Source organism: Malaclemys terrapin, chromosome 2 (genome assembly GCF_027887155.1).
Source record: "Malaclemys terrapin pileata isolate rMalTer1 chromosome 2, rMalTer1.hap1, whole genome shotgun sequence".
Taxonomy (NCBI): Eukaryota; Metazoa; Chordata; order Testudines; family Emydidae; genus Malaclemys; species Malaclemys terrapin.
Genome location: NC_071506.1, coordinates 151,850,916 through 151,876,843, shown reverse-complemented (window position 1 = coordinate 151,876,843; position 25,928 = coordinate 151,850,916). Strand labels below are relative to the sequence as shown.

General features: G+C 40.2%; 1 protein-coding gene across 2 annotated transcripts in view; it reads right to left on the bottom strand.

Annotated features, from left to right (window-relative positions):
- MYO10 (myosin X) overlaps positions 1 to 25,928 on the bottom strand; it is a 245,183-nt gene that overhangs the window by 217,383 nt on the left and 1,872 nt on the right. The window lies entirely within an intron of this gene.

Sequence of the window (25,928 nt, the reverse complement as noted above, 5' to 3'; positions counted from 1 at the left end):
ACATACCTGCTAAATATACCCATAAGCAGAAAAGCTAACATGAAAGCTAGACAATCAAACACACTCCTCCCCGAGGACCCTGGAAACACCAGTGAGTATAGTTTGGATGGTGGGAGCGCTGTGGATTGGAGGTGGGAGACCGTGTGTTAAACCAGAAGGGGATATAGCAGGGAAACATCTATTTTATACAGCAATATTACTTCCCCCAACAAGATCATGGAATTGCCACAAGAAATTCCAGTAGACTTTAAAGTCGACAATTTCAGCATTATCTCCAAGTCTACAAACCGGGATGTTGGGGGAGGGAGCAAGAGTGTGTGCGTGTGTACGTGCACACACTGCACAAGTATGTATACAGAGAGTCAACAAAAGAGCAGATTCTCAGTAAGTCATTCTGCCAATTGGGAGACATGACGTGGGCATATGGCTGGAGTGACACACCTCTTCCCTCTGTGGCCTTATCTTCACTAGGAACAAGGTGTGTTTTTAAACACTGGTTAGTTAACACATTAACTCATTAAGGACCTTAGGCTTTACCTCAACCAGCTCACACACATTAAACTACAACTTTCCTTGTCAATGCTAGGATTTTAAACATGTTAAAAAACCCACACTTTCTTCCTAATTGAAGGCAAAGCCTGTTGTGGTAATGAGCCTACAATTATACCCTTATTGTGAACTAAGCTGCAAAAAGTGAGTGTAAATTTATAAGATGTTAAAATAAACTGTCATGTTAATGGCAAAAGGTATGAAAGGGAGACAAAAAGAAGACTGAATTAGTCCAAATAAAAAAGGTTCACTGATGTAACTCAAGGACTGTGTTAAGATTACGCCTGGTAAACAAGAACAGCATGGAACCAAAATCAATTAATCAAAATTGGTGTATCCCTTTTGGGTTCCTTACAGAAAGAGACATAGGGAGAATAACTGGTTACTGGAGCAAACTTTACCATCATGGCTGCCACCCCCACCATCTCCTGGCACCTTGGCCCTCTGAAAGATGTCCTGGCCCCAGACCAAGCCAGAGAAAGGGAGCCAGTGACACTGCCACCTCTATCAGCTTTGGTTAAATCCCAGTCACCAGCTGGGATGTGAGACTTTGTCTTATTCCCTTCCCCTTTCCCTACCTTATTTCTTTTCTTTCCTATGCCTCTCCTTTTTCCTTCTGTCTAATAAGAATTTGTCTTAGTCAGCCTGAGCCAAGACTGTATATTTTGCAACCTAGCTATGAGCCTGTGATCAGGAAGCAGCAGCTAAAAGCAATGCACTGGTACAAGCAATGCTCCATGCTGGTACAAGTTGATCAGGTCTCAGAGTGGTTGATAAGACTGTGTGCTGTTGCCTGTGTTTTCCCAGCAGTGAAGTTGCAAGTGGCAGTCAACACCAGAGACAGAAGCTACAATTTTTAAATCTTTGCTATTTTTTTCACACCCCTTTTGTGTGTATTTGTCTTGCTTTTGTCTTCTTAGGAAACAGGATCAGACTTTAAACAGCAACAACAACAGTACCAGCCTTCTCTTTTCCCCAGAATGACAGCTATTACCATCAGATACCATCTAAGAGACAGTCAAACAAGGGTTTTTTTCCCCTTCTAAAAAACTCTCTAGCTAAAGAGAAAAGGAACAAGGGATCATGTTAAAATGAAAGCCATTTAATACTTCATATTTCAAATGCTTTAAGTTTTTCCTTCTTTTCTGTATCTTTAAAAATGCTTTCACTCTTATTAATTATGTGTTTGCCATGGTACTAAGCAAGCTAAGGTCTCTGTACACCAAACCCCAAATCTTGTTTAACACTGTTTAATGTTGGACAGTGGCTCGATTATGTTAATACCTTTGGCCCATATATTCCATCTACATTAATACAGTGCCTAGTGAGCTGGAAAATATCTTCTTTGGGCGTGGAAGAACAGGTAAGTAGGAAACTCCAAGGACTGAACAATAAGGAATTTTCATAAACAACCTTCCCAACCATGTGCATTTCCAGAGGAGGAGTAATTTCCCATAAACACTTATAAGGTTTGCCTACACAACAGTTTCATTCCCCTTTTACTTCTAGTTAAGTGCAGTTAGCTGGCCACCAATTAATGCTGTTGTAAATGCTCATCAAGACACTCCACAAACATTTACTTCAAGTGACAATATTTGTGGAGTGTGTAATTTAGCATCTACAAAGAGGCTGATTAACATCATCTCAATTTAAAAAAGACCACACATTCTATTCAAACCATAAGGCCATGTCGACATTAGAGAGCTTATGCTGGCGTAGCTATGTCATCATAACCCCTTGTCCTAGTGTAAAAACACAGTGTACGCTGTCAGAAGGAGTTCTGCCGACTTAGGAACAGCACCTCCCCAAATGACATTAGCTCTGATGACAGAAGCCCTCTTCTGTCAGTACAGATGTGTCTTCTAGACTGTCATTATAGCTATGTCACTAGGGGTTTCACACCCCTTACCCACATAGCCATGCTGGTGTACGTTTTAAATAAAGACTTGGTCTGAGAATGCATAAACCCATATGTAAGTGCCCCAAATATGGCACTGGTGTATGGAAAATTGGTTTTGAAAGCAGGAGAGCTGAAAGCTGGGCATTCCTGCAGAAGATGAGACCAGTGTTCGCAATTTTCTTAAAGCAATTTTACCCCATATTTTTGCAAGTTCTTTGTTACCTAATAAAACCAATATACATGTATTTAAGTATGAGGGTGGGATTCTCAAAGCTCCTAAATTACTTAGGAGCACAAGTACCATTAAAAGCACACATCCCTTAGTTTTCCAAGTCACTTGGGTGCTTTTGAAAATCCCATCCACATGAAAAAAAAAATGTACAAGATTAACAGTATCCAAATACACACACAAACTCCAGTCTATAGTTTTCTTTGACTGTTAAAAATATTGCTACCAAAAATGCTTCGGTAATATTTATTGCATATTGACAAATAGACTTTTACTGCCCTGATTCAGGAATGCAAAATGTAACCCTATGTGCATTACTACTCACATCACACAAAATATTTTGCAAATATATAAGTTAAAGGAGAGATTTAAATGAATGTTTATGTTCCTTGCACAACATAGCAATATCTGTCACTTTCTCATATCATTGGCCATTACTGTGAAATCAACTTCTCATTTCCGATGTAATTAGTTTACTGTGATTTTTTAAAATCTGATGTAAAAGATGTAGTGAGATGAACTGCATAAAATTAAAAATAATCTTTTCATAACTTGTAAATGTAGAAATGTACAAAGCTAGATGCTATATGGATATGTCAGAAATAATATGCAATACAGGATTCAGGCCCCAGTTGAAGAAAGTATCCTTATTCATGAAGGGCAAAGCACGTACTCAAGTCCCATTGAAGTCAATGGAACTTAAGGACATGCTTAAGTGATTTCCTGAATCAGGGCCTCATTTTATAAAACACTCAGGCCAGAATCCTGTAAGTTCATACGTGCTGGCAGACCTCTGCCCCATTAGTGTACTCTCACACAGGGCTCATGGCAGGATGGGAGCCTAAAGTAGTTTCAAACATTTTAACAGTGTTGCTGATTATTCACAGGCCATTTTAGTCCAAAGATTTCCTTGAGCGCTTTTCATTCCAAGAAGGAACTGACTCTCTCTCTCTCTCTCTCATGTAAACTAGCCTTCCTACCATCATTAATCTTAAAAACAACAGATATGCAGAAGCCATCTAAGAAGCATCGCACACATCCCTATTAAACCTCAAGCTGCTGTGACAACATAGTGCTTCTTAGGGCTGCAACAGAAGGAACTATCAAAACCTGCTTACAGTTTATCACAGATAAACCTTTCATTAGCTCCATGCTCATCTGTTGCCAGCTGCATATTACCCTGTCTTAACTGCTAGTCAAAAACACTTGTCCATGTCAAACAACATGACTGTAAAAGTAACTGATTTGCTTTCGAAAAACACCTATAAAAATAATTTAAAGGAACAATGACAGCTTGTACAGTCCAAAAAAATAAACCTATCTTGAAATCCCATGCAGCATATAAAATCTTTCACCTACCAGGGATGAGTGAGATTTTCTCTTTCCTTAACCTTTTGAGAACTAAAGAGTTTGACAGCATCCCTTGATCCATTCTTTCCCTTCATGCATACTGCTATCATTTTATATTGCAAGGATTATGGACCTGATTCTGAACCATAGATGTTAATTGGAGTTTTTCCACTGACTTAAATGGGAGGCGAATCAGTGTTTATCTAAGAGCTAAATATATTTGCATAGGGAACATTCTATATTCAGGATCATGTCCACTGGAGAACAGCATGCGCCAGGCATGTAGGAATACTGTCATAACTGTAGCCATTATCAGTATTATTTGCTGTATTGCAATAGCATGTAGGAGTCCCAATCAGGATCAGGGCATTATTGTGGTAGGCACTGTGGTAACACACAGAAAGTGACAGCACCTGCCCAGAAGGGCTTACAATCTACACAGAGAAGACAAACAAAAATGGGGAAAGGGAAGAACTGTTATCCCCCATTTTAAGGGTGGAGAAATCAAGGTGCAGAGATTAAATTACTTGTCCAAGATCACACCAGAGATCTTTGGCAAAGCCAGTAACTGGACCTAGATCTGCCACATCCCTTAATCACAACATAAACATGATCTTTCCTCTTCTATATAGGTTATATATCACAAAACTTTCTTATGGTTTCTGATGAGTCCAAGTGCTTCCTTGTTTTTGTTTTACGTAAACGTAGCAAATGACTTTATATTAGTAGTGCTTTTATCTGATAAGCACTGCACAAACATTAACTAGTTCATCTAAACAGTCAGCTATGTTTTTGTTATTAAATGGCCACTGTAGGTGCATGTTTGATTTTGAACACTCCTTGTGCATAGGCCTTCTGCATGATTGTGTATTGAAAAGAGCCCTTGTAAAACATTTTTTCCCCCATTGTGTTTATACACACACAATTTATTTACATATCCACTTACAGAGCTACATGCAAGGTTTTTTGTGAGTTTTTTTGTTTTTGTTTTGCTCTTTATTTCTATGGGCTTAAAACTCCAACTCTTAATGGGAATTAAGTTAATGCAGTTAATGGGAATTTTGCCTGCCTAAGGATTGCAGGATTAAGTCCTGTGGCCACAATTTTCAAACATGCATGCCGAGATTTAGGCACCTGAATGCATATTTAGACACTTATATTAAACACTATGATCTCCAGAGGTGGTGAGCAGCTTCAGCTTAATTTACAATGAGCTGTGACAGCTCAACACATGTGTAAGTTAGGTCACTTATTTAGGTGCCTATGGTAAATAGTAATTGAAATGCCTAATTTTGGACACACAAATTTGAAAGTTTTGACTTATTCTTTCAATCATCAGTACACTACGCTGCTCTTTACTCTCAAATAAAATTACTTTTAGATAAAAACAATATGTGAGTGTGAGAGACAGAAAGCATGCATGTGATTATATTAATTTGCTATGAATCATGTCTATTGCAGGTAAGTTTATACCCTCTCTTAAAATAAATGTGTGAATATAATATTGTACAGGTGTACATGCTACCTAAGAGCATAAGAATAGCTATACTCGAACTGACCAATGGTCCATCTAGCCCAGTATCCTGTCTTCTAACAATGGCTGGTGCCAGATGCTTCAGAGGGAGTGAACAGGACATGACAATTTATTGAGTGATCCATCCCCTGTTGTCCAGGCCCAGCTTCCGGTGTGGGGGTAGGGACACCGAGAGCATGGGATTGCATTCCTTAACTTCTTGGCTAATGGCCACTGATGCACCTATCCTCCCTGAACATATCTAATTATTTTTTTAACCCAATTATAGTTTTGGCCTTCACAACATCCCCTGCAAACAAGTTCCACAGGTTGAGTGTGTAGTGTGTGATTTGTACATAACTACACCTGGTGATACTTCCTGGCTGAGGTTTAACATTTGAATGTCTTTCATAACTCACCTGTTTTCTTCAGACTACCCTGTATTGTATGTAACATCACCATTTACACATTTTTTTCCTCATGTTCTATGACAAGGGCAATGCCTAGTTCTCCTAGTGAGCCTACCTATTTTCTCTACAATCTCTCTCATGCTCAAGATTTGCACAATTCTCCCCTCTCCGATGTCAATACGGCACTATCTTGTGCCCAGAAGGCACAATGCAGCATGTGATTTGTTCTGTCTGCAGTTTCATTCCTCCAACAGGAAGGGGGAAAAGGAGGAAAGAACTTTCCAAAACCCTGCCTCAAGAAAGGCTGCTCCCTCTTTGCTGGGCCTAATTCCTAATTCTAGATGTAGAGAAAAAAAAATAGAAGTTTTGCAGAAAATGACGTCTTCCTCACAGCAGTCTGTATTCCTATCATCATGCTCACCTAACAAGTTTTCTAAATACAATGCTTCCATATTGTATGGTTATTGTCTTGCTCCCAAATCTACAGAAGTCTAGTATAAACTCATCTCTTTATAACACAATTGGCCCATAAGAACAGTAGAGCAGGTAGCTAAGGAGATTTTCTTATGAACTTTTAAATAAATGTTAAGCATCTCAGCCATTAATTCCCCATATGTATGCTGCCCTCCCCCCACAGCATGGCTTCCACTGTTTCACTGGATAGGTAAGGAGAGGGGAAATTTAGTTTCTGATTTATGAAGACACCTCAGAGCTCCAGGGGAATGTAGCTGCCACTAAAGCAGCTCTAAAGACAGTATGTACATCAGTGCATCAAAGACACAGCCATGATTTAAAAAGCTGTAAAAGCATTAGAACAGTTACTTTTTAACAAAGCCGTAGTCTATGTAGTGAGAACACAGACTCAACTGTGATACAGCCTTCCTGTTCTATTACTTTGGGATAGAAGCATGGCAAGAGAGCTCACATCAGTACTCCATGTTAAAGGAAAAACAAAGGAACATACACCAGAGTGGGACCCATTCCACTCCATTACCAAATTACAAACTAAAGCCCTGATCCAGCAAAGCACTTCATCTTATACTTAACTGTAAATGTATGACCTGTCCCATTGGAGTTAAACATTTGCTACTTAGGTGCTTTGTTGGATAGAGGCCTGTTACTTTAGCGCAAAATAAAATCTGTCTGCTGGATTTTACTAGTTTTGTTACAAATATACCTGATCAGTAAGTTACCATTAAGCAGCAATTCAGTTTTTTGGAGTTTTGACTAAGCCAGAGGTTCATAAACTCTTCCACAACAAGGACCAACTTGTATATCATCTCGATATAGCCAGACTGGGATTCACCACAGCTCCAGTGTGATCCAGGGGACCTAAATGCATATTTAGGCCTTAAAAACGATTAAGTGCCTTGCTGAATCAGCACCGCAGGTACCTAAACAAAAATGACTTCAACAGATACTGCAGGAGCTCAGAAAAATTAGGCTGCTAAATGTCAGGAGTTTAACTTCTAATCTAGGTATCCAAGTCTGAATATTTTGACCATAGTGCCCGCAAGTCTGTCTATTTTTTTAGTTAGTTTTGATTAACCATTATTGGTAACAATCTCAGATATTTTTGGCTCAAATCGCTAACAAATATTGTCTCTCTCCCTCCCCCAAATAAACAAATTTCCTCTCCCCATGTTTTGAGAAGCTGCTGTCCTGGCTTCCCCTTTGTTTATGTACTTATTGTGAACTAGAACACCTCTGGGAACAGGAGGAAAATACAGTTTGCTGCAAGTCAGGAGACCCTCTCTGCAGAGGGAGTGTTTATTACTTCTTCATGTTAGAGCATGTTTTAGTCTTTAAAATAAGAGAGAAACTGAGTAGGACATCCCAACACCAAAAACATTTTAAAATGTAACAAATGTGCTGGACAATGTCCTTTTAAATTACTTTTTGCTTAAGGTGGATGTTCAGTTAGGTTTGTTTAGAAGAAACACATCCACACAGACAAGCATATACAGATACTGCATGATGGATATTAGCATGTTATTCCTTAAAAAGCTATGTTCAAGTCAAAATTAAAGGTCAGGCAAACTCAGGGTACGTCTTCACTTACCGGAGGGTTCGGCGGCAGGCAATCGATGTTCTGGGATCGATTTATTGCGTCTGGTTAAGACGCGATAAATTGATCCCGGAAGTGCTCGCCATCGACGCCGGTACTCCAGCTCGCCGAGAGGAGTACGCGGCATCGACGGGGGAGCCTTCCTGCCGCGTCTGGACCCGCGGTAAGTTCGGACTAAGGTACTTCGGATTCAGCTACGTTATTAACGTAGCTGAATTTGCGTACCTTAGTCCAAAGTGGGGGGTTAGTGGGGAACAGGCCTCAGGGAAATTCAGGTTTGAGGATTGAAGCCTGAATTCTGCACCAGTGAAGTCAAAGGGAATTTTGCTATTAACTTAAATGGGAGCAGGAGCATGCCCTAAATTCCTCGCTTAAATGATGATCTTATATGTTTGGCAGTATTTCAGCACAGTAAATTAAAATCACAGAATCAGAAAGTTTAAGGTCAGAAGGGACCACCAGATCATGTAGCATGACCTCTTGTATATCATAGGCCTCCAACACCAAAACCAACAAAACAAAACTTGAAACTAGGGTGACCAGATCACACAGGTGAAATATCGGGACGCAGGTAGGGGGAGCAAAATAATAAAAAAAAAAAGCCGGCGGCGGAGCAAAAAAAAAAAAACGGCCGCAGGACTCTGCCACCTCAGATATTCTTTAAGGTTTAAAAAATTTATTCTCAAGATTCTGATCATTTCATCAATTTATTGCCTTATAGATCTACCATCTTATCATCTCTGAAGTGCAAGAGGCATGCTTCAGCATTTTTCTGTGTTAAACTTTGCCCTCTTTTTTTTTTTTCCCCTCTATCTTGTAACTATATAATCTACTGGAAGTCCTGCAGCCTACTGTAATAAGTATTTGGTAAAGACTGACAGTGGTGAAACAGCATCATTATGAAAGAGAAGAACACCATATCATACCAACATAAAATGCAACCTCCGATCAGTTCGGGAACTAAATCAAGGGAGGAGGAGTATATCTCATGAAGACAACGTTCATGGAGAATTTCAGTCTCAACAAAACAAAATTACATTTGTTACCACAATAATATTCCCACAAATGCAATTTGCTAACAACAACAATGCTGAAGACCTGTTTTTACAGAAACAAATAGCTGTTTTCTGTAAAACATTACCACTAATCCCTTTCTAGTCAACCTAAAACACACACTGTAACAGTCATAGCAGATTTCATTGCTCATTAAAGTATAGGAACTAAGGTTTGCTCAACTGCCAGTGATTATACCATCCTACTGAGTATAAAAACATACATACAAATTACTGCCATAAAAATACCGGATTGTTCTCAGAACAGTGACAGAAAGCCATTCCCTTAATTGGATCTGAACTGCAAAGACAGAAGGGTGTTTGGGTTTGCTTTTTAATTAGCAGCTAAGAGGCATGTTTCTCTCTTTCATGCAAGTACAAGCACCTATCTATGCTACAACAAGAGCCAAACATCTCTAACCATAGCAGAAGTGTTATGAAATATTTTCATTGTCACTGTGGACAGGAAAACATGGTTATAAAACCAACAGACCTGATAGAATTATGGGTAAAGAAATTAATTCTATTCTCCAAAGTAGCAAAACGCCCTCAAAACTGAGTTATTATTGACAGAAAGTCACTAAAACCATACAATCTAGCCCACTGGCTTTGCCATTGAATGAAACCCTGGCCCAACTGACTTCAATTGCAATATTTCCAAAGGGGGGAGGGATACCTTAGTGGTTTGAGCATTGGCCTGCTTAAACCTAGGGTTGTGAGTTCAATCCTTAAGGGGGCCACTTAGAGATCTAGGGCAAAAACCAGTACTTGGTCCTGCTAGTGAAGGCAGGGGGCTGGACTTGATGACCTTCCAGCTCTATGAGAGAGGTATATCTCCATAATTATTATTCACTTCAACAGGGTCAGGATTTCACTCAGAGTTCTTTCAGGGATTAACAGAATGGATGGGATTTCAAATGGGTAAGTCTATGTATCAGCTTGACCTGTCTCTCAACCTGTTGCCAGTACCATCTTGGCTATTGTCAAATAACGATTAAGAAATCTTTCTTCTTGGAGGGAGCAGAGAAGACACTTGTAAACAATAATGTATGAACACATTGTTTATTAAACAGAACTTGTAAATAATAGGGCCAGGAAAGACTGATCACTTAGGGTAGGTCTACACTAGAAACATTACAGCAGGACAGGGATTCTCCAATCACTGTAGTAAATCTACCTCTCAACCTAGCAGGGTCTACTTTGGAGCATAGGCTGGCTTAATTACATCACACAGGACTGAAATTTTTCACAGCCCTGAGCAATGTAGTTAAACTGACCTAACTATAGTGTAGATCAGCCCTCATTCTGACAGGTATTTTACAAGGCTGATTCCTCCATTCTGCCTAGACTCTAATCTAATCTTCTCATAATTACCTCCAGAAAGGATACCTCAACTACATCCCTAAGTGATTTAATCCAATGATCAGTTACTCTAATTGTCAGATATTTTGTTTTTCTTTCCTTAATTTTAGCCCACAGCACCTCCAATTTATCCAGCCCCACTGTACACCCACATAATGACAACAGATGATAGATGCTGAATCAGGCCCATTATTTCTATCTTGTGATCAGCTCCTTCATGGGCATTATGATCCAGGAACCTCTCAGTGGCAATTCGCAAGGAGCACAGAGGAGATGTGTAGGGGTTACAAGGATCTCCTGGGCCTCGAATTTACATTCTAGTTCACTAAGAGTGTCATGTGAGGTCTCTGCTTAAAAGCCTGTGTCACATTGGCCATCGATATCATTCTGAAACACATGTGTGGATGTTGTGTAAGAGTAAAAGAAGCAGATATATTTTTGCCTCTATCCTTTAAAAAACTAGGAAGTCAAATCTTACTAAGGAAAATAGCAAGGAGCATAAATCTGGCAAGTCAAGTGTAAATGTATAATAATGCAGGCCAAAAAAAAAGTTTGAAGAGCAACTAACCAAAGACTAACACTAACACTAAAACAAAACAAAGTAAGTACATCAGAAGCAGGAAGACTTCCAAACAATCAGTGGGGCCACTGGACAATTAAGGTGCTAAAGGAGCACTCAAGGAAGACATGGCCACTGCAGATAAGCTAAATGAATTCTTTGCATTGGTCTTCACTGCAGAGGATGTGAGGGAGATTCCCACATCTGAGCCATTCTTTTTAGGTAACAAATCTGAGGAACGTTTTGGAACAAATTGATAATTAAACAGCAATTTTAAACAGGACCAGATGGTATTCACACAAGAGTTCTGATAGAACTCAAATATGAAACTGCAGAACTACAAACTGTTGTATGTACCACCTATGGCTGAAAGAAGCCTCTGTGCCAAATGACTGGAAGCTAGCTAGTGTACTGCCAATTTTTAAAAAGGGTTCCAGAGGTGATACTGGCAATTTCAGGCCAGTAAATCTAACTTCAGTACTCGGCAAATTGGTTGAATCTATAGTAAAGAACAGAATTATCAGACACAGATGATATTGGAGAAGAGTCAACATGTCTTTTGTAAAGAGAACCCATGCCTCGCTTATCTATTAGAATTATTTGAGGGTGTCAACAAGCGTATGGACAAGGGTGGTCCTGTTGATATAGTGTACACGGACATTCAGAAAGCCTTTGACAAAGTCCCTCACCAAAAGGCTCTTAAGCAAAGTAAACAGTCATGGGATTAGAGGGAATGTCCTTGCATGGATCAGTATCTGGTTAAAAGATAGGAAACAAACAAAGAAGTGGTAAATACCAGGGTCCCCCAAGGAGCTGTACTGGGACTTATGCTGTTCAACATATTCATAAACGATCTGGAAATGGGGGTAAACTGTGAGGTGGCAAAGTTTGCAGATGATACTAAATTACCCAAGACAGTTAAATCCAATTTGACTGCAAAAAGTTACAAAGGGATCTCACAAAACTGGGGTGATCAGGCGACAAAATGGAGATGGAATTCAATTAAGTTCAAAAGTAACGCACACTGGAAAAGATAATCCCAACTATACATACAAAATGATGGGATCTAAATTAGCTGCTATTCAAGAAAGAGATCATGGAGTCATCGTGGATAGTTCTTTGAAAACATCTGTTCAATGTGCAGTAGCAGACTAAAAAGCTAACAGAATGTTAGGAACCATCAGGAAAGGGATAGATATGACAGAAAAATATCATATTGCCATTTTATAAATCCATGGTATACCCATACCTTGAATACTATGTGTAGTTCTGGTTGCCCCATCTCAAAAGAGATATATTAGAATTGGAAAAGGTACAAAGAAGGGCAACAAAAATTATTAGGAGTATGGAACAGCTTCCATATGAGGAGAGATTAAAAAGATTGGGACTGTTCATATTAAAAGAGAGATGACTAGGAGGGGATATGACAGACGTCTACAAAAGCACGTAGAGAAAGTGAAGAGGGAACTGTTATTTACCCCTTCACATAACACAAGAACCAGATATTACCCAATGAAATTAATAAGCAGCAGGTTTAAAGCAAACAAAAGGAAGCATTTTTTCCAACAACACACTGTCAGCCAGTGGCGCTCATTGTCAGGGGATGTTGTGAAGGCCAAAAGTATAACTGGGTTCAAAAAAGAACTAAAGTTCATGGAGGATAGGTCCATCAATGACTATGCTCTGGGAGCCCCTAAATCTCTGATTGCCAGAAGCTGGGACTGAACAACAAGATGGATCATTTGAAAATTGCCCTGTTCTGTTCATTCCTTCTGAAACACCTGGCACTGGCCACTGCTGGATACTGCTAGAGGTTCTATTGGACTGACCCAATATGGCCATTCTTATGAATTATGTATATACACTGAAAATTATGTTCTTAAGTGTCTAGAGACTGGTCACCAGGAAAGGTGGAAAATAGGTTTCTTTCAGGCAAAATTTTTTTTATCTATCTGTTAAATTAAGTATTGTCTGGTACACAATGCGCCTCCATTCATCAGCCTGAATCAAATGCTAATGAAGGATTGTGAAAAATTCAGAGAAAAGTAACAAGAAGAAGAAAATATGAGGGGTTGGGGGCAGTGGCACGAGGGAACCCTATCTTTAGGTACACATCAAAGCTTTGTTGTAGTATATTTTTGGACAAAGACACGCTGACATCCTTCACCTAGGAAGTAAACAATGGGGCATCTCACCTAGGCTTGGCTGAAAATGCTGACGAGAACTTCGGGTGAGATAAGCTTCCTTAAACAGAAGGATAACTTGTTAGTTAAGTTTAGTCTCTAGAAAGCGTGTTATGATTCACTGGCACCAACTTCTGCTCCCGCCGGTGGGTGCTCGACCCCCCTCTGCCCCGGCCCTGCCCCAACTCCACCCCCGCCTCACCCCCATTCCAACCCCTACCCCAAAGTCCCCGCCCCAACTCCGCCCCCTCCCTGCCCCTATTCTGACTCCTTCCCCAAACCCCCGCCCCGGCTCCACCTCCTCCCCTGAGTGTGCTGCGTTCCTGCTCCTCCCTCTCCCTCCCCAGAAGCAAAGCGGGAAGCGCAGGGAGGTAGGTGGAGGAGCAGGGACACGGCACGCTCAGGGGAGGAGGTGGGGACCTTGGCTGCCAGTGGATGCAGAGCACTCGCTAATTTTTCCCTGTGGGTGCTCCAGCCCCGGAGAACCCATGGAGTCAGCGCCTATGTTATGATTTTGTTTTATATGTAACCATTTGCTTCCAATATTCTTCCTCACGATCACCTGAATCGCTGTTCTTTGATAAGAGATATATTTATAGTGAAAACAAGAATAAGTTTAAGTGCTGTGGTGTTAAGCAAAATGCTGATCCTGAATTGAATCTTATAAGCCGGTGTGCGCCATTCCTTTGGGAACAGCAGGCCTGGTAATTCTGCGAGCATTCAGTGGATAAGGGGCTGCAATACGCCTGTCATTACCTGTACAGGGAGAGCGAGGCCTCGAAGGTAGTGCTTGTGTCACCAAAGGCTGGTGGTAAATTCAGGGAGCTGACTCGCAGCAGGCATCAACAAGTCTTCCTCAGACTCAGAGGAGGTGGTGGTGAGGTGCCTCAAAACCCTGGCTACCTTTGGGGAGCGTCACAGGCATTCTCTTGGCTTTCATGTTTGTTTGGTTTCCCAAAGTCCTTCTCTGTGCCTGTACCAGACGGTTTCCAACAGACAAAGACAGGGAAACAGCAAAGCTTTTGTGGCATTACTGACTTTATGAAGGAACTGTTTGGCTGATTCTCCCCAATTAGAGAATTCTCAGGCAACACAAATTCTATTAATTTTCCAAAGTGGCAGTAAAAGTTTCAGAATAGTTTCAAATCCACCAATGCAACATATATTAGATTCCAGCACCATTCACAATGTGCGAGGTGATGAACAATTTGCCACTTAAGACTCCAATAACTGCTGCTTAGAACCTCAGAGAGCTAAGGCTTAAGCCTTTAACAAGAGCATCCCGAAAGCTAGCAAGAATGTTAGGAATGTCACATTTAACTGGCTTTAACCTTCTGTCCTTGCACCAGGCACTGATAGTGCCCCTGCCTTTATAATATAAAAGAGGAGGTAGCCCAATTACACATGTGCAGAAGCATGGTAATCATCAGCTCAACATAAAGAGCTAAGTTACATTCTTCTTGTGCTCCCTCATGAAAGCCCAGAGAGCAGGCCCAGATGACTGAGGGACCTTGTTTGGGACTTAGGACCTGAATGAACAAGGCAGATTTTGTGGCTGTTCCATCATAATGATGATACACATCTGAGATTAGAATTTGGCCCTCAGTGTTGCAATGTAAAAAATTAATAGTAATAAAACCATTCTTTGTTGCAACTGCTATATAACTATAAGATAAAAACACAACTTCCACATTCCCCAAGCCTCCTTAGCCCCAAGAACTGCCTGCCATCTGTTATACATTTTCAGATTTGGAGTGTAAAATATTGGAAATAGAAAAAAATTCATGAAAAAAGGCAGCTGCACAAATTATGCTATGCAGCATAGACAAACAGCCCCATGACTTGTTTATTCTTGAAAACAGACTATTCAGTATCACATTGAAGAATTTGATTCTCAGACTTTAATCAACAAAGAGATCACTTCATTGGATATTCTTCCTGGTATACACTTTGAAAAGAAACAGGAAATGCCAGCTTTGCCATAAAAGCCACTCTGGTCTTCTCTATGAAAAAAATTAATAAATGTGTTCTACATCTCAAAACACAGCAAGCAAACTACTCATCGTGCAGATCAGCAAAAAGCTCTAATCACAAAACTACAGTCTATATTAAGTAAAAAAACACCAAGACAAACAAGACTAGAAGTTTGAACTAGAGACTCTACCCCTTCTTGTCCTGACCTGAACTCCACAATTCTGCAAGCTTGGCTTTTTTCTGGAGACATAAATATCCCATGCCAAGATATGCTATTCATTATATTATCCAGTGAAGGAAAACTGGTCAAATTGCAATTATCCCTCCTCCTAGTTCAGTTTGTTGCCATTAACTAGACAGAGATACATAAAACAATTACTTGATTTTTTTTCCGACAGTAGTAACAATTTAATAAAAAAGTACATGCTATCTTAAATAAGGAATTTACTTTACTTAATTTGAGAACATTTTAATGATATGCTAACCAATTAATATTTTCAATATGGGACTAAATATTCTTCTGAAGTATAACAAATGAAATGCATGAATAGACTCGTTTAAAAAAAAAAGGGGGGGGGGGGAGACTGATTTCACTAAACACAATTGTAAGGTTTGAGTCTGTTTCCACTGAAGTCAAGAGGAATTTTGTTATTAACTTCAATGTGAGCAGGAACGTGCACATTACATATAATACAAAAATGTGCAAGTTGGAAGATAGATAATACAAACATTTTTTTATCCAGTCTGTAACAGATTTGACACTTTTGAACCTGGATACCAGAATGTAAAGAAACTTTGTGGACTGAGCATTCTCTAAATCAGCGGTTCTCACACTTTAGCCACCCGAGGACCCACATTTTGATTTAAAAATGTTCAGGGGCGCTGGGAGGAAGGGGGAGCAGTTGATCAGCAGGGCCCGTGGACCCCCCCGGGGTCTCCTTGAGAAACACTGCTCTAAATGATGATGCCTTCAGCAACCAGCAAGAAATTATGGGAATATGGAAGATGGGATACAAGATTCTGGGTTGAATCAGATTTTCTGAAGTGCTGAGAACTCACTAATCCAGTTAAAGTCAGTGACAGCTGCAGGTACTTGGCACTTCTTTAAATCAAGCCCTTGCTATCTCCAAACAGGCACCTGAGGCACCAAAATCAGGATCACTTTTGAAAGTTTTGGCCTAATCTTTTTAGTGTTGTGCTGTTATTGGGGAAAGGAAATGAGGGTGGACGGTTTCTGAATAGAAGATAAAAAGGAAAGGATTTTGACTCCATGCACGCGAGCCTAACCTAATATTTTCTGAGTCATTAGCTTAAAAAAGGTGTTACGTATATTGAGCATAGCCCTTTGCTGGGATCATATGGGTAATTAAGAATCTTATGCTTAGACTCCATGCTGAAAAGCTCCTCTCCCTCCTGCTTCCCTTTTTCTTCCATTGGGGGAGGGGCACAACACACACAAAAATGTAATAATATCACCTATAAAGGACTGTGCTGCAATTTACCTACCCATCTGAACCCATCTGTGACTAGAAGAACTCCTTATGCTGGTGTGAACTATAATGAGCTTACTTGGAGAAAACTCTAATGAAAGAATCTCCAGTGAAGAAGGAGAATATGTTTCTGAAATCTGACATCCCTGTCCTTGGAAGCAGGCAGAATACCCCTCTAAAGCAGTTTAATTTAGCTATAAGCTATATTTGAAAATATACAAACAAGTTTTTATTAAGAGGGAATATACCACTAAACTCTGCAGACTGCTAGAAGTCACAGGGCATTGATAAAATATACCATTTGCTAGGGTGCCATGAATCCTGGAGTGGACTAGAAGGTGTTATGAGATACCATAATTCCCTAATTTAGGCTCCAATTCAGCATGCCTGTATTTATGTGTTGTGAGCAGGCCTACTTGGACTACCACGTTATCCAGCCCTAAATTCTCAACATTTCTGAATTCTTTCAAACAGCAGTTCCAGAAAGGGTGTCCAAGCCTTTTAGAAACTGTCAGGATCAATTCATAATCAATATTTTCCCTCCTTGAACAGAATTTGTACACAGTTATTTAACCAAAGCATTAGTGGGGAACCTTTTACCTAATTTAGTTTCTAATTTATAAGATTTGCTGCAATAATAGGAGACTGAATGTAGGATAATTCAGTGTCCCTGCCCACTCAGTCATTGGCTTCTCTAAGGAGGTTGCTAATAAGGGAGCCAAATGTTATGATTTGTGACATAGACACCTGCCCAAGGGAAACTGAACAGTGATCACCAACCCGATTGGATAGCCATCATATAGTAATATATTTTGCTCTAGATAGACACCATAGATCAAATCAACCCAAAGCTGATGTTAATTGACAACCTTGTTTCCCCCCCGTTCTTCATTCTTTCCTTCCCAATTGTAGACAAACCAACAATAAATAATCCAGATTTCTCCAATTTTGAGGGACTCATCCTGAACTCAAAAGATTCATATATTATAATACCAGAAAGGACAATTGTCTGACCTCTTTTATAACACTGGTCATAGAATTTCCCTGAATTAATTCCTGTTTCCACTAGAGCATATCTTGATTTTAAAATGGACAGAGAATACACCACAACATCTGGTAAATTGTTCCAATGGTTAATTACCCTCGTTAAAAATCTGCACCTTTGAATTTATGATGAAGCCAATCAAATTAATCTTGTCTCTATGCTATCTTTAAATGGTATCTTTAGAAATGCTGAAGACTAGATAGAAATTTTGTCCCCCCTACGTTCCTGTTGAGATGAGTTCCTGTCTGCATCCTGTAAAACTTGCCCATATCGGTATTGCCCTGGCCTCTTCTTTTGTCATTCAGTGTTGCACGCATTCTAAAACAATATGCATTTCCTCACCTTTTGGGGGCGAAGCCAGACTTTGAGGCACTTGCTCCCCTACTTGGTGTAAACTTTGCTTGTGCCAATCAGAAACGAACACAAACAGGTTTTGGGCCCCATCCCCTATGACACTTCTATGATGTCATAGTTGGTACTTTATGGGCCTGCCTGCCATGTGCAGGCAGAGAGAGGAGAAAGAAAAACGAATCCTGTGTATCCTGTGTACACCCATAACCAAGCCTGATCACCTCGAAGCCTCTCTCTCAGCTCACGTGTTTCAAACAGAGTGTCTACGTTTGCCGGTCGTTATGCGTTGGTTTGTATTTGTAAGTATCAGTTATTACTAAATGCTGCATTTTTGTTTATAAATATTGTTAGTAGATATTTTAGTCATTGTGTGTTTTTAAGTTTCATTAACTCTATTAGCTAATCAAACGCTGCTCCCTTACCCCTTGTAATTATCCCAAATAAAACGTTAAATTGATTAATTTTAGTTGTTTGTGTGCGTGTGTGTCTGCAGTTTGCATCGTGACCCATACTCTCCTTGCATCCCTTACCAATATAGTCTATTGCCACGTGCAGCCTGGTAAATAACAGGCCTGCATTTTTTTTCGCCCCTGCGTGCCCGTGGCAATCCACAGTTCCCAAAACATGGATAATGCCTTGGCATATTACAGACCACTCAGCATTTTAATACTTTCCTTAGCATGGATGTACTTAAATTATCTTCTAGCTCTAGATCACAATATCAGTTCTCATTTTACTCCCAAACTTCAAAAGGTCACCTCTTTAAACTGCAGAGTGCCAGAGTTATTTAGCAGCTTTTCCACAATAATGAAAATGTTGTAAACCTGTTTTAATGGAGGGGTTGTCTGAAAGGGAGTTGTACTTGTACCCATCAACCCTTAACCATGGGACGGGGATACTCAGGAAGACCAGGGCTTTAAAAAGTTTAGAGGGGGGCTAGATACACTTAACATTCTTTAAACTTAAAGCCAAAAACACCCCTGAGAAAAACAAGACATCAACAAAGGAATGAACTGCAGGAGTAAAAAGAGAATGCAGGCAGAAGTCCAGCAACACCGTGGGAGCTATCCAGTTTATTGCACCCAAAGCAGCATGTATGATTATCTGCCCTATGGGCAAGTGGCATATATGTGCATTTGGTGCAAGGAGCTCCTGGCCCTCAGACACCATGTACCAGCTTTGGAGACCAGAGTGGCTGAACTGGAGGAGCTAAGGGAGACAGAGAGGTACATAGATGAGACTCTCCAGGGCACAGTAAAACGGTCCCACCCCCATCTGACAGCTTCTGTGCTGTTGAGGAGGATGAAAGTCTCAGGGAAGGAGAACATCCAATTGGAACAGAGGGAAACGATTCCATAGTTTTCAGAGTAACAGCCGTGTTAGTCTGTATCCGCAAAAAGAAGAACAGGAGTACTTGTGGCACCTTAGAGACTAACAAATTTATTAGAGCATAAGCTTTCGTGGACTACAGCCCACTTCCGATTCCATAGTTGGGACCCTTCTTCCAGATGATGTCATAGTATCCAATTGCACTGAGAGGGGGAGGTAACTCCTGTTATTAGAAAGAGACAGGTAATAGTTATCAGGAATTCGATCATTAGAAACATAGATAGCTGGATTTGTGATGACCGGGAGAATTGCATGGTGACTTGCCAGCCTGGTGCGAAGGTTGCAGATCTCTCGAGACATTTAGAGAGATGTATATGTAGTGCTGGGGAGGAGCCAGTGGTCGTGGTACACGTAGGTACCGATGACATAGGGAAGGATAGGAGAGAGGTCCTGAAGGCCAAATTTAGGCTGCTAGGTAAGAGATTGAAGTCCAGGACCTCCATGGTAGCATTCTCTGAAATTATAGCCATTATTAACATACATTTATTCTTCCTTTTCAGAGGTACTTAACTATATTTCACTCAGCCAAAAATTAGAACAAAAACAAAATATAAATGGATGTGAATTCAGTGAAAACTGCTGTCCTTGTGCCCAGCCATCCTGCTGCTTATTGCCTCTCTACTGGCAAAATCCAGGGTAACGAGGAAATAGAAGAAAATCAGTAGAAATGGTAACACCCAAACCATGACCCTTTCCCTGGAATTTGAAACTGTGATCTGTCTGGGACGACAAGCCTTGAATACTTTACAAGAGACTGTAAGTACATATGCAGTAGTGGCTAGAATTAGTAGTTGAAGGGTGGTATTATTTTTTTCCAACAGTCTATTGATTCATAAAGACTTCCTCATCTCCTGCCCCTTTAACTATGACTCCACCCAGAACTATGTCTCTGCTCAGACCACAAGCGGGAACTATGATTCACTAAGGAAAGTACAGCCCTCGGCCAGTTTTATCTGCTGAATGTTCCCAGCCACTGGAACCTTCTCACAGAGTTCTACAAAAAGAAGCTTAACAAATACAGAATGTTAGTTTCTAATAAAATTATATCAACATTCGCACACACGCTTACCAGGGACTAGGACTGTTTGTTTGTTCCATGGAATTACAGTAGTTTATACAGAGATCCAGAAGTATCACTTTTCCTGGAGACAACTTTTAAAGCTAAATAATTTAAGAGCTTCATGAAAAACTAATGGGCTTTCACCAAGCATAAACCTAGGATTTAGCAAGAATATTACAATGACAGTACAATCTACTGAAGGACTGACCTAATTAACGTTGTAATTATTGATGAGGTGCGCCACCCTATCATCTGTGCCATAATGGCAGCAAATCCATGAAAGCCCATGGAATCTGTCAGTGACACACACTGCTGTTGCACACAGGGTTAGGCTGTCAGCTAAATATATTAAACCACATGGTTTTCAAGTGATTTCTACTAGCATGGTATAGCGTAAAACAGACCTTTGAGTTCTTTTCTGTTCTATCATGGGGCTAGGAACCATTGGTATAAAAGGACAGGTCAACTAGCATAAAATACTTTTAATTAAAACCCACAGACTCATTCTGTGGCTGTGCCACAGGAGATTCCTCCTCTATTCCCCAGGCCATCCTCTGTGCCGAAGTCTGCAAAGGGGTGTAGGTAGGACTGCATATAGCAGTCCTAAGCTGCTCCTGCACAAGGAAGAATTCTCCCCCTCAGATGGTTGCAGTGCCTTTAGGGCCCATACATCATCTGAATCCAGGGTAGAGGCCAGCATTGGCCCAAGAGTTGCAAGAATTAGGGAAAACAGTCCCTTGGTGCTATCTCAGGGGTAGGCAACCTATGGCACGTGTGCCGAAGGCGGCACGCAAGCTGATTTTCAGTGGCACTCACACTGCCCGAGTCCTGGCTACCGGTCCGGGGGTCTCTGCATTTTAATTTAATTTTAAATTAAGCTTCTTAAATATTTTAAAAACCTTATTTACTTTACATACAATAGTTTAGTTATATATTATAGACTTATAGAAAGAGACCTTCTAAAAACATTAAAATGTATTACTGGCACACGAAACCTTTAATTAGAGTGAATAAATGAAGACTCGGCACACCACTTCTGAAAGGTTGCTGACCCCTGTGCTATCTTTTTAAAGAGTTTTAAGTAGAACAGCAATTGGGTCCCATTTTGCAGCTTTTCTATATGCGTAAGTCCCACTGAACTCAATGGCTATGTAGACAGGTTGCAGGATTGGGCCTACTTTGGTTAACACATTCTGTTTTTCTTTCAAGGAAACATGCTATGTTTGGAACCATTTGGCATAACCAGGGAAATACATCCTGATGCGTGTGAAGTTTCTCAGTCTCCTACTCATCAGTCTCTCGACTGTGTAGGCCAGTGTTTTCTGCCCCCCCCACCCACAAGTGCTCAAGGGGATGTGGCCACACAAGCTCCACCAAAGAAACAGCAGGAGCACAGAACTCTTGTGAGCCTGAGGGAATCCCATGCAACTTTCATGAGAAAGGGAAGGCCATTCTCGGAGCACCCTTGGCCCCCATGATAGCATGGCTCCCCCAGGAACCTCAGCTGCACCCCAAGAGGCGACTCACATGATGTGAAGGAGCACTGGGTCAGCACTGACAAGCTATATATTGTCAGAAGGGGATTAATGCTATGGAGAGCAACTTTCTCCTGGCCTCATCCTCTCCTACCCTGCTACACAGCCTCCAAAACTGCAGAAGCTAAACATGTGATGTGGCCTCCTGCAAGTTTCAGGGGCAAAAGAGATGCTGCTGTTTGCCCCCAATGCCTCCACTTCTGTGTGCAGACACAATATTTGCTTGTGTTCCTTCCTCGCTACGATTATATCCCGCAGCCAACTGTGCTTATTTGGGCAAAACTCCCATTGAAATCCCAAGATTTCAACATCAGCTAAAAGAGGAGAATGTCTTCTCTTGAACCAGTCTGTTGAACCAGTTGGCTATATATGTGGGAAATATTTGGGCTGTCTTATTCAATGGATCATAATGGCTCTATTAAGAATTAAAATGATAAAAAAAATGGATTTGCTTATCATAGAGCCATAGGATATTAACAGACAATTTTTAAAAGAATATGAAATACTATTATGTTCATGGTCAGTGAAAGTTAATAACCTAACCAATCTGCTTCTTTCAAATAAACAAAGGTCTTAATCCACGTTAACCAGCCTGAAAAAGTATTTTAAAAATCAAAATAAATTTTTAATTAATTTTATTTAATTAAGAACTTAAAGTTACACTTTAAATAGTTACTTAAACAGGATTTAGAAGGGGGAGGGGAAAAAAGGGTTCCTGGACTGAGACCTTCTAGTTTTCTCCCTGAAGCAATTTTTAAACGGCTGAGTTATAAACCCCTGGAAAAAAGAAATGGCTTCTATGGAAGGCCAGACACAAGTTCTTGTTACAGCACTGCCTAATGAAGGTAGGTGGTGAGGAAACAGAAACTCAATTGTGAGTTTAATGCCTTCAGGTTTTTCACTCCAAAAAAATCAGTTTGAAGTGAGTATGTCAGCTGAGTGACATGAACTTCCCAACACTCAGTCAGGATTCCAGATCTTGTTTAAAACAGACAAGTGCCAACAAGAATGTTTTTTTTTGTAACGTACACACACATTAATACAATTAGGCAATTGCTTGATGTGTTCGCTCCAGTGAGTAACAAAATGTATTCAGAGCTGGTTACAATTAGCACCTATCATTATCTGGGCACTTATGAAAAAAATACATGCAGACAACAGTGAGTATGTTTTTCCCGTAATGCCTGTTTCCAACAGTCCCGCTGTTTTGAGGTTATTCACAAAAGAGTTTTGTGAATAACCTGGCCTGCAATATTTTGAGAACACAGAGACTGGAGGTGCACTGTAAATTTTATTTTTAAAAAAGAAATAAAGTAACATATGTTCTGTTCTCATAACAGTTTTTAACTCCATTGATTTCAAAGGGATTGCTCCTGATCTATGCTGCTGTTAAAAGAGAGCAGAATCAGGCCTGTTACCTGGATACACATTTTTCTTACACAGCTCCTTTCTTTCACATGGTACAATGGGATATTAATATAATGGGACACAAATAATTAAATTCTCAAAGATATCAGTTACAGGATGTTTGCTTCAATCAAGTTTAGCCAACTAACGGCTTATTCAAAGGACTTCCACTGATCCCAGTGACAGCTGGATCAGGCCCTTAATGTGTTTCTACTTTACTATGTATTGAGCTCAATATATAACCTACATTCACCAGTTCAAGGAAAGAAAAATGTTTATACTTTTGGGTGGGACTTTGGATATAGATTAAAGCCAAGGTGCCATGTTTACCAATCTTTTAAAGTAATATCAACATGTTGAAAAAGCTCTTAGGAGAGATCAAAGGCACATTTAGCAACCATAAATTAACATAAATATATGTTGAAATGCTAATGCAGCCTGGCAAAATTGTACTCAATCAGTTGCCTGGGGCAAGTAATTTCAGCTAATGGACAAGTAAATACTATTAGTTCTTTTCTTCATCATCATAGTAGGATGAACAAGTGTATTTTGTGTCAGGGCTGGTGACTTTTTACGATAATTTGGCAACGCTAGAGAAACTTGCTCTTAATGCAAAATAAGCTTCTGAAAGATAAGGGACTATTCTCTTTAAAAAGCCAACATTACTTTAGGATTTACCACTCACAATTCTTGCGAGTTAACCTAGCATATGACAGAATTTTTCTTGCCTTACACATGAAGATGTCTTGTATGCAGTGCTGTATAAAACCTTCTTTTATCTGACGAATTACAATTCTGGTAAACAGATCAGGGTGGGTTTTTTTTTGTTTGTTTGTTTTTTGTGGGAATAGCAGCAGCACCAAACACATGAAAGATGCTATATCATGAGGGTACAGGATACTCTTGTGGCTGAAGCACAGTACCGGAAGACAGAGGCCCAGTCTACACCTGAAGCTTTACTGGCATAACTATTTCAGTTAGCAGTGTGATTTTTTTTTTTTAAACTGGAATAGTTATACTGGCAGAAGTCCTACTGCAGATGTGCTTATACCAGTATAGTTATTCCACTTCCTGTACTGGAATAGCTATGCTTCCCAGAATCAAGTCTTTCATCCTGTAGATATGGCTTACTCTCTTTGTTCCTAGGAGGTATACATTTACCCATATTAAAATGCATGCTGTTTGCTTTTCCCTTCCACTTCAGGAGAAGACACTGTGTTTTACCATGCATCCGACGAAGTGGGCATTCACCCACGAAAGCTTATGCTCCAATACATCTGTTAGTCTTAAAGGTGCCACAGGACCCTCTGTTGCTTTTTACAGATCCAGACTAACACGGCTACCCCTCTGATACTGTGTTTTACCATTCACAGTGATACTACTTCCTGCATCTCTAGCACCTTTTTTCTGAGATTATAATGCATTGTACAGACATCAAACACCTCTGCAAGGTAGGAAAGGATTGGCCCTTTTATGGAGGAGGGAAGCTAAGCCACAGAGTAGCAGAGTGATTTCCCAAAGCTCTCACAGTAAAGTAGTGGCCCGGCTAAGAATAGAAACCGACCTCCAGATACCTGGTCCTGTTTTAATCACAATCACACACACACACACAACACCTCCCCTTGTTCTCTATTAGTACTATCCCAGATATCCAAAACAGGATCATGTCCGTCAATATGTATTGTATTGAGAAAGTCCTCAGTTATCCAAAACCTTAATTACCAGCATTTACTCAGTGTCCATAAGACATTCTGATGGTCAAAACTGTCATTTTTATTGCTTGTTATCCGCAGATATATTTCATGTTTCTCTCTGTATCAAAAGAACAAAAACACTATATTGTATTTGTGAGTACCCCCTTAGTATGCTAAAACCACAATGTTCAACAAAACAAAAAGCTGGGAGAACTGTCACACACCATCTTCTCTGAATACAAAATTACGTGCAGAAGTACTGTGCAAGAATACTGAAATCTGTTGAGTCAGCTAAGGGAACAGCAACCAAAGCTATTTTGAGAGTACAAACTCACCTACTATGTTGACTATGAAGACATCATGGTTGACAATCAGTAGCACACTTGGGCCCCAATCTTGTAAAGATTTTCCATGTGCTTAACTTTATGCAGTGAGCAGTCCCAGGGATCTGAATGGCACTACTTGCCGTGCAGATGAGCAAGAGTGTAAATCTTTGCAAGACTGGGACATTAGATCTAGATTTTCAAAAGGTGCACAGCATTCACAAGTCCCATTGACTTCAGCAGAGCTGTGAGTTCTCAGCACTTCTGTAAATCAGTCCATCAAAGTCCCCCAGAAATGTTTATTATACTCGTTATAAAGTGTTCTTAAATTAACTTTAGTCAGAGCACAATTAATATCAACCATGAACTGACCTAACTCAGGATTACAAGTGGCAATCTTAAAATTGCATCGTTTGCAATTATCCCAAACTACAAAAAAGCAATTTCTGGCCAATGTTATGACTTGGTCAGCAGGGGAAACAGAA